Source organism: Orycteropus afer, unplaced genomic scaffold, assembly GCF_000298275.1.
Source record: "Orycteropus afer afer isolate SDZICR_OR568_19922 unplaced genomic scaffold, OryAfe1.0 scaffold00002, whole genome shotgun sequence".
Taxonomy (NCBI): Eukaryota; Metazoa; Chordata; class Mammalia; order Tubulidentata; family Orycteropodidae; genus Orycteropus; species Orycteropus afer.
In genome coordinates, this window is record NW_006921589.1 from 23,025,524 (window position 1) to 23,036,056 (window position 10,533).

Here is a 10,533-nt window from a genome sequence, read left to right on the forward strand (position 1 = left end):
AACAAGAAGAATGTTGTACCTTTTCAGTCTTGCAGGCCCCAAGTGTCTTTGGGGTTGCTGGAAAGCAGAACGTGTTCTTAAGCCCCAGAAATCCGCGAGAGCACTGTCTCTTTGAATATCCAAAATAGTCAAGCCGCTTTTTAAACGTACAAAACGGCGGGGTCCTCCAGATTGGCAAAAGTCCACAGCTCAGCCCACCTTTCTCTTCACCTTCTCCGTTTGTTCCCCAGCCACCTTGCACAGTCTTTCATGCAGTCCCTGGCTAGCAGGATGATTTTTGGGTTAATTCTTAGGTCCTACCATGACTCGGGAATCTTCAAGCCCTGTCGTCTGTGCTGTCAGAGTTGCTCAGGTCCCACTAGTGGCTTCTAGGGAGAAAAGACCTGGCCATCTGCTTCCATAGATTTCAGCCTAGGCAACCCTACAGGGCAATTGCACTCAATCCTGTAAGGTTGCTCTGAATCGGAATGGACTTGATGGCACACATGTTGATTAATCTTGGATAAATCCATATCCTTATAATGTGCAGGGTTATGAGATATTTGTGTGTTTTCAACATATATAAATAGGAGCTCTGGTAGCGTAGTGCCTAAGGCACTTGACTGCTAACCAGAAGGCTGGCGGTTCAAACCCACCAGCCACTCCTCTGAAGGAAGGTTGGGCAATCTACTTCTGTAGTGATACTGCCTTGGAAATCCAAGGAGGGGTCGCTATGAGTCAGGCCCGACTCAACGGGACATAACAACAACAACATAAATAGCATAGTGCTATCTATATATGTCACTATCCTCACTTTTTTGTTTTTTTAACTAATCACTTGACTTTCAATAATCACCTGGCTAGCTGCTATTGAGTATTGGCAACGCCATGTATTGTAGAGTACATCTGTCAATAGAGTTTTCTTGGCTGTAATCCTTGTTTCTAAAGTTTTCCAAGCCTTTCTTCCATGGAGTGTGGTGAGTTTGAACTGGCAAGTTTTAGGTTAACATCCAGTCTCAAACAGCTTGTGCCACTCAGGCTCCTCCAGGATGTCTGTAGCAAAATATTTGTTACATAAATTCATGTTGAGATATTCCATGTACACACTGAAAAATGATACCCAGACATAGATATTTTGTCTCTATATTAGTTGATCTAAAACTGACATTTTAAGAAACATTTAATAACAGATCAAGTTTCTTTAGACTTCTTAATTTGAGGGACAAGTACAATAACACTAAGGAAAAGGAAGACACAAAGATGTGCAGAAGAGGTAGAGACAATGAAGGTAAACCCTCTTACACCCACAATGCTGCATTATCAGTAATAATAAACATTAATCTATCACTGAATGCAGAGGTAGACAAACTAAATGATCAGGTATAGGTGGGCAAAATGGAGTATATACATGCCCATATTTAAGTTTGACAAATGATATTTCTACATATGTATTTGTATGTGCTATAAGAATGTCCAGATATATAATAGTGTTAACAGGGGACAGCCTTAGTCCTCCGTTGTTGTTGTTAGGTGCCGTCGAGTCATCTCTGACTCATAGTGACTCTATGCACAGGAGAGCGAAACACCGCCAGGTCCTGTGCCAGCCTCATGATCCTTTCTATACCTGAACCCATTGTTACAATCCATCTTGTTGAGGGCCTTCCCCTTCTTCGTTGACCCTCTGCTTTATCAAGCATGGTATCCTTTTGCAGGGAGTGGTTCCTTCTAACAACATGACCAAAGTAGGTGAGATGAAGTCTGGCCATTCTCACTTCCAAGGAGCATTCCAGCTGCACTTCCTCCATGACAGATCTGTTAGTTCTTTTAACGGTCCATGGTTCTATTGCCATTCTTCTCCAACATCATAACTCAAAAGCATCAACACTTCTTAGGTAACAGAAATACTGTGAAAGAATGGCTTTAACAAATGGGAATTTATTCTGTTACAGTTTAGGAGGCTAGAAGTCCAAATTCAGAGTGCCAGTTTTAGAGGCTGGGTGAAGGCCATAACCTTGGGCTTCAGCTCTGTCTCTTGTTCCAGGCCCACTGGAGCCAGCTAAAGGGTTCTTCTAACTCATGCAGCTGCTCGATGCTGAGGGTGACGAATCCAAGTTCAGTAGGCAAAATGGCACAAACCCAAAATCAGCAGGCAACATGGCAGGCCACTACTAGTTCTAGTCCAGGACTGGAGATGAAGGCTTGGCCAAAAGCAGGATCCAAATGTACCAAAAAGCTGGAGACCTTTCTCAAAGCTTCTCCATATGTACTGGAAGCAGGCCACACCCTGAAGGAACTAATTAGCTGCTCATAGCAGATTCCACCATGGGGTTGATTATACCACATTTGATTTCATCACGGGGAATAACTGCATCCAGCTGCCAAGTCTCTCAAAGCCATGGCCCAGCCAAGTTGACACATAACTGTAACTCCCACAGGGGACAAAGTTATGATAACTTCTTCACCAAAGCCAAACACCTTGAAGGAGTGAGTGACTGGGCCTGCAGGCTTGGGACCACGGCTTCAGGGGGCATCAAGCTCTATTTGTGTAACATACTCCATCAATACATTGTTCTACATCCTACTTTGGTGAATAGTGACTGGGATCTTAAAGGTTTGAGAGTGGCTGTCTAAAATGCAGCAGTTCTCATCCAGAGTAAAGAAGAATGAAGAAAGTCAAAGACACATGGAAACAATTAGTCCAAGGGAAGAGTACACAATGGGAACCTCAGTCTACATGACCCTGATAAGGACTAGATTGTGCCCAGCTACCACTGTCAACCACCCAGAAAGGGATCAAAATAGGATATACTGGATAGAGTGGGAGAAAAACATGGACCAAAACCCAAATCATAAAAAAAAAAAAAAAAAGACAGGCTCACTGGTCTGATAAAGACTAATGAAACTGCCGAGACTATGGTCCTGAGTCACCCTTCAGGCCTGGAATTGAGCTCACTTCTGTGGCTTCTAGCCAAACAATAGACAGGCTAACAAGGTGAACCTTTACACTAAATAGGTACATTTCTTAGATTGATCAACCATGGGAGATCAGAAGGGCAGCATTTGCACAAGGAGACAGCTCAGAAGCCAGAAATGCATAGGAAAGAAGGACACAGGGAGGAAAGTGGGAAGAGAGCTGTTACATTATGAGGACTACAACCAATGTCATGAACAAAATGTGTATGAACTATTGAATGAACTGTGAATTTGCTCCACAAACTGTCACCCAAAACACAACAAATAAATAAATTATTCATTAATCTGTGGTTTATAAATCATGACATCACCATAGAAAAGAATATTTCTTAGGTAACATGGAACCAATTAATTTAATGAATTAATCAAGTTATTTAATTATATTAAAAATAGAGGTGCTAAAATGGCTTTTTTTCAGGTTACTTAACATTGGAATTTGATCTGTCAAATTACCCACATGAATCCTGGCTATAATATTAGGTATGGCAATGATTCAAAAGAAAAATTTTAATAGCCTTAGATTTACACACAGACGACACATAGGTGCATTCTGAGTCTGCAATGAAAAGCTAAAGAATAGTTGCTTCAGGTGATGTTGGTGCTCCATCCAGATCCCCTCTGTGCATTTTTTTATCTTCCTTCCCTGACCCCTTCCCCAAACACTCTTCTCCTTGCCCTTCAGTGTGTTTTCAGCAGCCAGACCTAGGGTTCTTTTTTTAGCATATTGCCCTGTGTATTTGCTCCATCACTCCCATGTGGGGACCTTCAAAGAGGAGAACTCTGAGGCATCCCTCACACTCCAGGATTCCCATGTAGGATCAGGCTGGAAATACACTCAGTGGGACTTTTGCCTTTACTTGAGTTTCTTTCCTTCCTTGTCTGTCCTAAGAGTCACACTCTGTTCTGTCTCCCTTGGAAATGCTTCCTTAAAAAAATTACTTGCAGAGGGAGTCTCCTCAAGATCTGATTAAATGGGACCCAATGGAACCCAATAATTGATGACTTGTAAGCATTCTCTCATGTAGCTGAAACAGGATGAAAATTTTGTTATATCTCAACTCTACTCTGTTTTTTCAGAAAAGAATTTATGACAAGGAACCAAGTCCCTCACATGTTAAAAAAAAAAAAAAAAAAAAGAAAGAAAGCAAGCTATTTTAGACTCTTTAAGACATTTTAAGGTATACAAGCTTTTCTTTCTTTCCTTTTTTTTTTTTTTTTTGCTTTTAAGATGGATTATGTTCCCTGTTAAAACAAGTCACTTTAAACATCCCACGAGAAACACGCCCAAGGAGCAAAGAGCTAATTAGAAAAATGGATATAATATCAGCAATTCTGTGAGGGAGAGATTTTCTCTTAGGACATTGAGATATTTTAGATAATTAAAGTAGATGCTGATGCCAGATTTCACTTAGAAAAACAGTTACGTCTACAAAGTGCAGGCAGATGGTCATAGGATGTGAACTCTCGTGAACTGCCGTAACAGGCATGCGTTTCTGTGGGTTTCTCTTACAAAACTTTACCAGAGGCAAAAGTACTTTAAAATATGCATTGTCCTGAATTTAGAAAACAGCATCAAGTTTCATTACATCCAACTTAGTTTCCTCACTACATTGTTGATTATTAAAATATTTTTGTACAGGTGGGTTTATACTATTCAAAAAGACTCTCACATACCTGTCAGCCTGCCTCCCACTCCCACTCCCATAGATAACCACTTTTATTATATTTTATGTATTCTCCTAGAGTTTTTTTATGCAAATATAAATAGAAAAAATGTTATTTCTTATCCCTCCCAGCACTCTGATGCTCAGGAACAGAGCAGTTAAGCATCATTGCAAACTGAGCAGTTGTTGATATGAGTTTATAGGGATGGCTCTTCCAAGAATATGAAGCAGGATGCTGAGAGTTCTTTAGACATCAACTGATCTTCCTGATCAATCCCTCTAGTGAAAGTATCAGCAGGGGAGCAGTCAGACAGGCATCTTTTGAATTTCCTAAAGGACATGTATTGAAATTAGCTTCCCATTTTACTTTGACATTAATGACTTCAGATGGATTCCCACAATGAGCATGTTCAATTTTCTTGTGTGAGTGTTTTCAATTTGTGACATATGAAACTGACATGTTCAATTGCACATGTCACTGCATTCACTGTGCATGCTGTGGTTTCAGTTATTCAAGAATTGAATATTCTTTATATATTAGCCAAAGTTTTTTCTAAACCAGAAGGAGAAAGGTAAATGATTATGATGATAAAAACATCTAAAGTCTCTTATTTATAGCCCCTTAGGCTTTGTCTGTGAACCCTACATAGAAAGTAAAAGTACATATTAATTATTTTAAAAGATAAATGTTCATAATATCTCTCAAAAGCAATATTTTAATTATATAATTTTAGTGTTACTTTATTGTTGAAAAAAAACATAATGATACACAAAATGCTAAGTTACTGCTTGATGACCTTTTCAGCTCCCACAATGCAATTCCATCCTCAGGGGAAATCTTTGCACTTACTCTTGACTTTACCTTCCAAGCACTTCTGTGCATTTATATATACTGTTGTGCATCCATAGATGTAATAGCTATCTTTTTGTTTGTGTACATGTGTTCATTTTCTACAGTGGTGTCATACTCTACAAAATATTTTCCATGCTTTTCCCACACACAAGATAATTTATAATTTTTAAAATATCATAACATTTCCATCCTACCTAGTTTGCTGACCTTGGATAATTTGCATTATCTTTCTTTGTCTTAGTTTTTTTTAATCTATAAAATAGTAATGAGACTCAATACATTGAGTTATTGTGAGAATTGTACAAAATACCATTTATGAAGTGCAAGTAGCCCTATCTTTTCAAGTCTTTATTGGTCATTTGTATGTCTCTTACTGCCCTATTCATGGCCTGATTTCCTTTTTCTATTGGATTCTAAATTTTTTTATATAAAAAGGAAATTAGCCTTATTTCTATCATATATATATAGAAACATTTTACCATATATCACCTAATTTCTTTGACTACTTAATGGTTCTTAAATGTGTTGACAGAGATCCAGGCAAAGGGAGCTGAGATACAAATGACTTAGGCACAAGTTTAATGCATTCTAGAACCACAAAGAAGGTCAATGTAGCTTAAACAGAGTGAGCAAAGGGAGAGTGGAAGCAATTGAAATTGGATAGGTAGCCATGAATCAGATCACGCCCATAGGAGCAGCAGTTGAGAAATATATGACCTATTGCATTGGGCAAATCGCGGAAGAAAGGTTGGGCAATCTACTTCTGTAGTGATAGTACCTGGAAACCCAAGGAGGGGTTGCTGTGAGTCGGGTCCAACTCGACGGCACATAACAACAACCACATTGGGCAAATCTGCTGCAAAAAAGTGTTACAAAAGCAAAGATGTCACTTGGAGGATGAAGGTGCACCTGACACAAGCCATGGCATTTTCAATCATATGCATGCAAAAGCCAGACAATGAATAAGGAAGATTGAAGAAGAATTGATGTCTTTGAATTATGGTGTTGGGGAAGAATATTGAATATACATTGGACTGCAAGAACAATAAACTGTCTGAAAGAAGTACAGCCAGAGACTCCTTAGAAGGGGGGATGGGGAGACTTGGTCGTAGGTACCTTGGACATGTTATCAGGGGAACCAGTCCCTGGAGAAGGCCATCATGCTTGGTAAAGCAGAAGCTGAGGGAAAAAGAAAAACCTTCAATGAGGCAGGCTGAAATAGTGGCTGCAACAGTGAATTCAAACATAGTAATGATTGTGAGGCTCACACAAGACCAGGCAGTGTTTCATTCTGTTGTACCTAGGGCCACTATGAGTTGGAGCCTACTTAATGGCACTTAACAACATCAACAACAGTAAGATCATATATCGACTTAAAGGCCATAGAAGGATTTTTTTTTTTTTTTTTTTAATGTATTGAGGACAGTTATGGGAGAATTTTGAGCAGGGAAGAGACATTGTCTGACTTCAGAAATGGAAGTGCAGGGACCATATAAGAGGATATTTCAGGCATCTGAGTGTGAACTATAGTGGCCTGGGCTGGTATGGTAGCTAAGAAATTAGTAAGAGAGAGTTGCATTTGGTTTGTCTGACGGTAGAGATTTGTTAGAATTTACTAAGAAAATGGTGGTGGGGTGGAGAGACAGACAGGACTCACAGATGACATTAAGAGTTTTGACTTGAGCAAGTGGTTGAATGTAAGCATTCTTTACTAAGATGGAGAAGAATAAGTGAAAAATAGGTTTATAGGAGGAAGTCAAGTGTTTTTGACATATTATATCTAAAATAACTGTGAACTGGTCAAGCAGAGGTGTCAAGTGAATAACTGAACATGGAGATTAGGGGGAGAGGTCACAGTGAGGTATATACATTTTGAGAATCATTAATGTATGTTGTTGTCATGTTGTTATGTGCCATCAAGTCGGACGAGACTCGTAGCGACCCCTCCTTGGGTTTCTGAGGCAGCATCACTGCGAAAGTAGATTGCCCCATCTTCCTTCTGAGGAGTGGCTGGTAGGTTTGAACCACCAGCCTTCCAACCTTCTGGTTAGCAGTCAAGCACCTTAGGCTCTACACTACCAAAGCTCCCTATTAGTGTATAGATGGTATTTAAAGTCATGTTACTGGGTGAAAACACTTGAAGATTAGGAATAGTGAGGATCTGAAGATCTAGGGAACACCAACATTTAGAGATCAGGAACCAAAAACCAAACTCACTGCCATTGAGTTGATTCTGACTCAGCAACCCCTGGGTTCCCCAGGTTGTCAACTTTCACAAAAACAGACTGCTTTCTCCACAGTCCAACTGCTGGCCTGATTAGCAGCCAAATGCCTTAACTACTGTACAACCAGAGCTCCTTGAGTGATCAGGAAGAGGAATTAAATTCAACAAAGAAAGATGAACAAAATCATCTCACAAGGGAGGAGGAGGGTACATTGTGTCCTTGGAAACCAAGGATAGAAAATATTCCGAATGTGTACAATGCCCATGAAAAGTTGAATAATATGAGTCTTGTACATAGAACGGTGAATTTAGCAATATGAGGGTTAATGGAACCTTGAAAAGAGGAACATTGGGGCCAATAGATTAAAGTTGGAAGAAGAAGGACTGCATATTACTTGTCTTTATGGCATCTGCATTTCAAATTAAACTGAGAAAGAGCTTCCCCATGCAAGGCTTATATAAATACAAGTAAAAAAGACATTGTAATGGAATTAATTTAGAATTGATTTAACCTGAGGCACAACAATGATAGATGCACATTCCACACTGAGTGTAAGACTTAAAAAAGGGAGATAGCTGAATATTGGTTTTCATCATTGGCTGACCCACCTTTCTTCTTTATCAAACCTTGAATAGACTAAGAAAAAGATGATTGGAAATTCAAAAGTAACGGAATATTGTTGTTTGTTGTTGTTATGTGCCATCGAGTTGGACCTGACTCATAGCAGCTCCTCCTTGGGTTTTCGAGGCAGTATCACTACAGAACTTAGAACTGCCAGCCTTCTAGTTACTGGTCAAGAGCCTTAGGCACTATGCTACCAGAGCCTCCTAACAGAATATTGGTGTGCTGTAATTATTCTTAATAGAAAAAGACAAAATGCTTTCTTTTTTCTTTCAGTCAAGAGAAATGGGTTTAGAGAGTTTAATATACTCTCCTCATTACCACCATGTCTAATTCATGCCTGAGAAAGTCAAAAGGCAAGTGCTAGGCTGGCTTCTGGTGTGACATGAAGGAAGTTGTTGCTTCAGAATCATCTTACACTCTCAAGTCCAAAAAAAGAGGCAAAGGCTGTATGAAGGGTTGTCTGTACCTAATATAGACTACAGGAGCTCTGGTAGCACAGTGGCTAAAGCAGTTGACTGCTAACCAGAAGGCTGGTGGTTCAAACCCACCAGCCACTCCTCGGAAGGAAGGTTGGGCAATCCTACTTCCGTAGTGATACTGCCTCGGAAACCCAAGGAGGGGTCGCTATGAGTCGGGGCCGACTCGATGGCAAACAACAACAACAACAACAATATAGACTACAAGGGGTTCTGGTGGTGTAGTGGATAAGGCATTTAGCTGCTAACCAGAAGGTCAGTGGTTCAAATGCACCAGCCGGTCTATGGAAGGACAATGGGGCAATCTACTTGCGTCAAGATTTTCAGCCTCGGAAACCTGATGATGATTGGCTATGAGTCAGAACCTACTCGGCAGTGAGTTTGATTTTTTGGTAATACGGACCAAATCAAGTGAAAACCAATGTGAGTTTGTCTTATGCTTGTCTAAGAGGGTGTATTAGAATTTGCTGTACAAAAAACCATCCAAGAATTCAGTTTCTTAAGATAGTCAATGTTGATTGTTTCACACCATGGATGTTCTGCGGTCATCTGGCATTTTGATTAGGGCTGGAGTGACTAGGGTGGCCTCATTCATATGTATACCAATTGGCTGGACGTTAAATGGGGAGATGGTAATCGAATGTCTCTCATCTTTCAGTAGGCGAACCTAGGCTCTTCATGTGGTAGTGGTCACAGGGAGAATTGAAAATTCAAAGAATTAGTTTTCATCATGACTCTTAATTACTTTTTTTAAATTTTTTTAAAATAGATATTATATACATTGATTGCAAATTGAATTTGTAGGGTTTTTATATTTTTGTTAACTCGATTATTAACAACAATTTTAATAATGAATTTAACATTGCTTTTGAAATTAATTAGTAATTTATTTTGGAATAATAACCTACTGCTATCATAATGATTTTGACTCATAGTGACCCCGTAGGTCAGAGTAGAACTGCCACAGAGCATTTTGAAGGCTATAAATCTTTACAGAAGCAGACTGGTCATCTTTTGCCCCCAGGAGAGGCTGCTGGGGTCACACCGCCTACCTTTTGGTTAGCAGCCAAATGCTTTAAGCACTGTGCCACCAGGGCTTCTTTTTGAAATAATAGATGGTCAATATTTGGAAAATCATGGATGATTATAACAAATAAAGTGTGTCTATTAGCTTTTGATTTTTTAAAATGTGATATATATTTATAGGACCTGTTTGATTGTTTTTTTATTTAGACTATTTATCTTGTGTATACGTGTAGTGTCTGAGCTCCAAGCGTGAGGTTTCCATGGACTATTCATTGTCTGTTTATTTACACTCATATTTCTTATAGTTTGTTTTTATTCTGAGGCAAAAATATTACTGACAATAGTTAATCAGTATGATTTGCACCTACGTACATTTGTAAACTACTTTTCTCTTTCTGATTTCATGATTTTTGCCTTTGCTGCTATTGTTAGGTGCCGTCGAGTCATTTCCAACCCATAGCGACCCTATGCACAGCAGAACAAAACACTGCCCAATCCTGCGCCAGCCCCACGATGCCTGCTATACTTGAGCCCAGCATCACAGCCACCGTGTCAATCCATCTCGTTAAAGGCCTCCCCCTCTTTTGTCGACCCTCCACCCTACCAAGCATGACATCTTTTTACAAGGAATGGTCCCTTCTGACAACATGACCAAAATAGGTGAGACGAAGTCTGGTCATTCTTGCTTCCAAGGAGCATTTCGGGTGGACTTC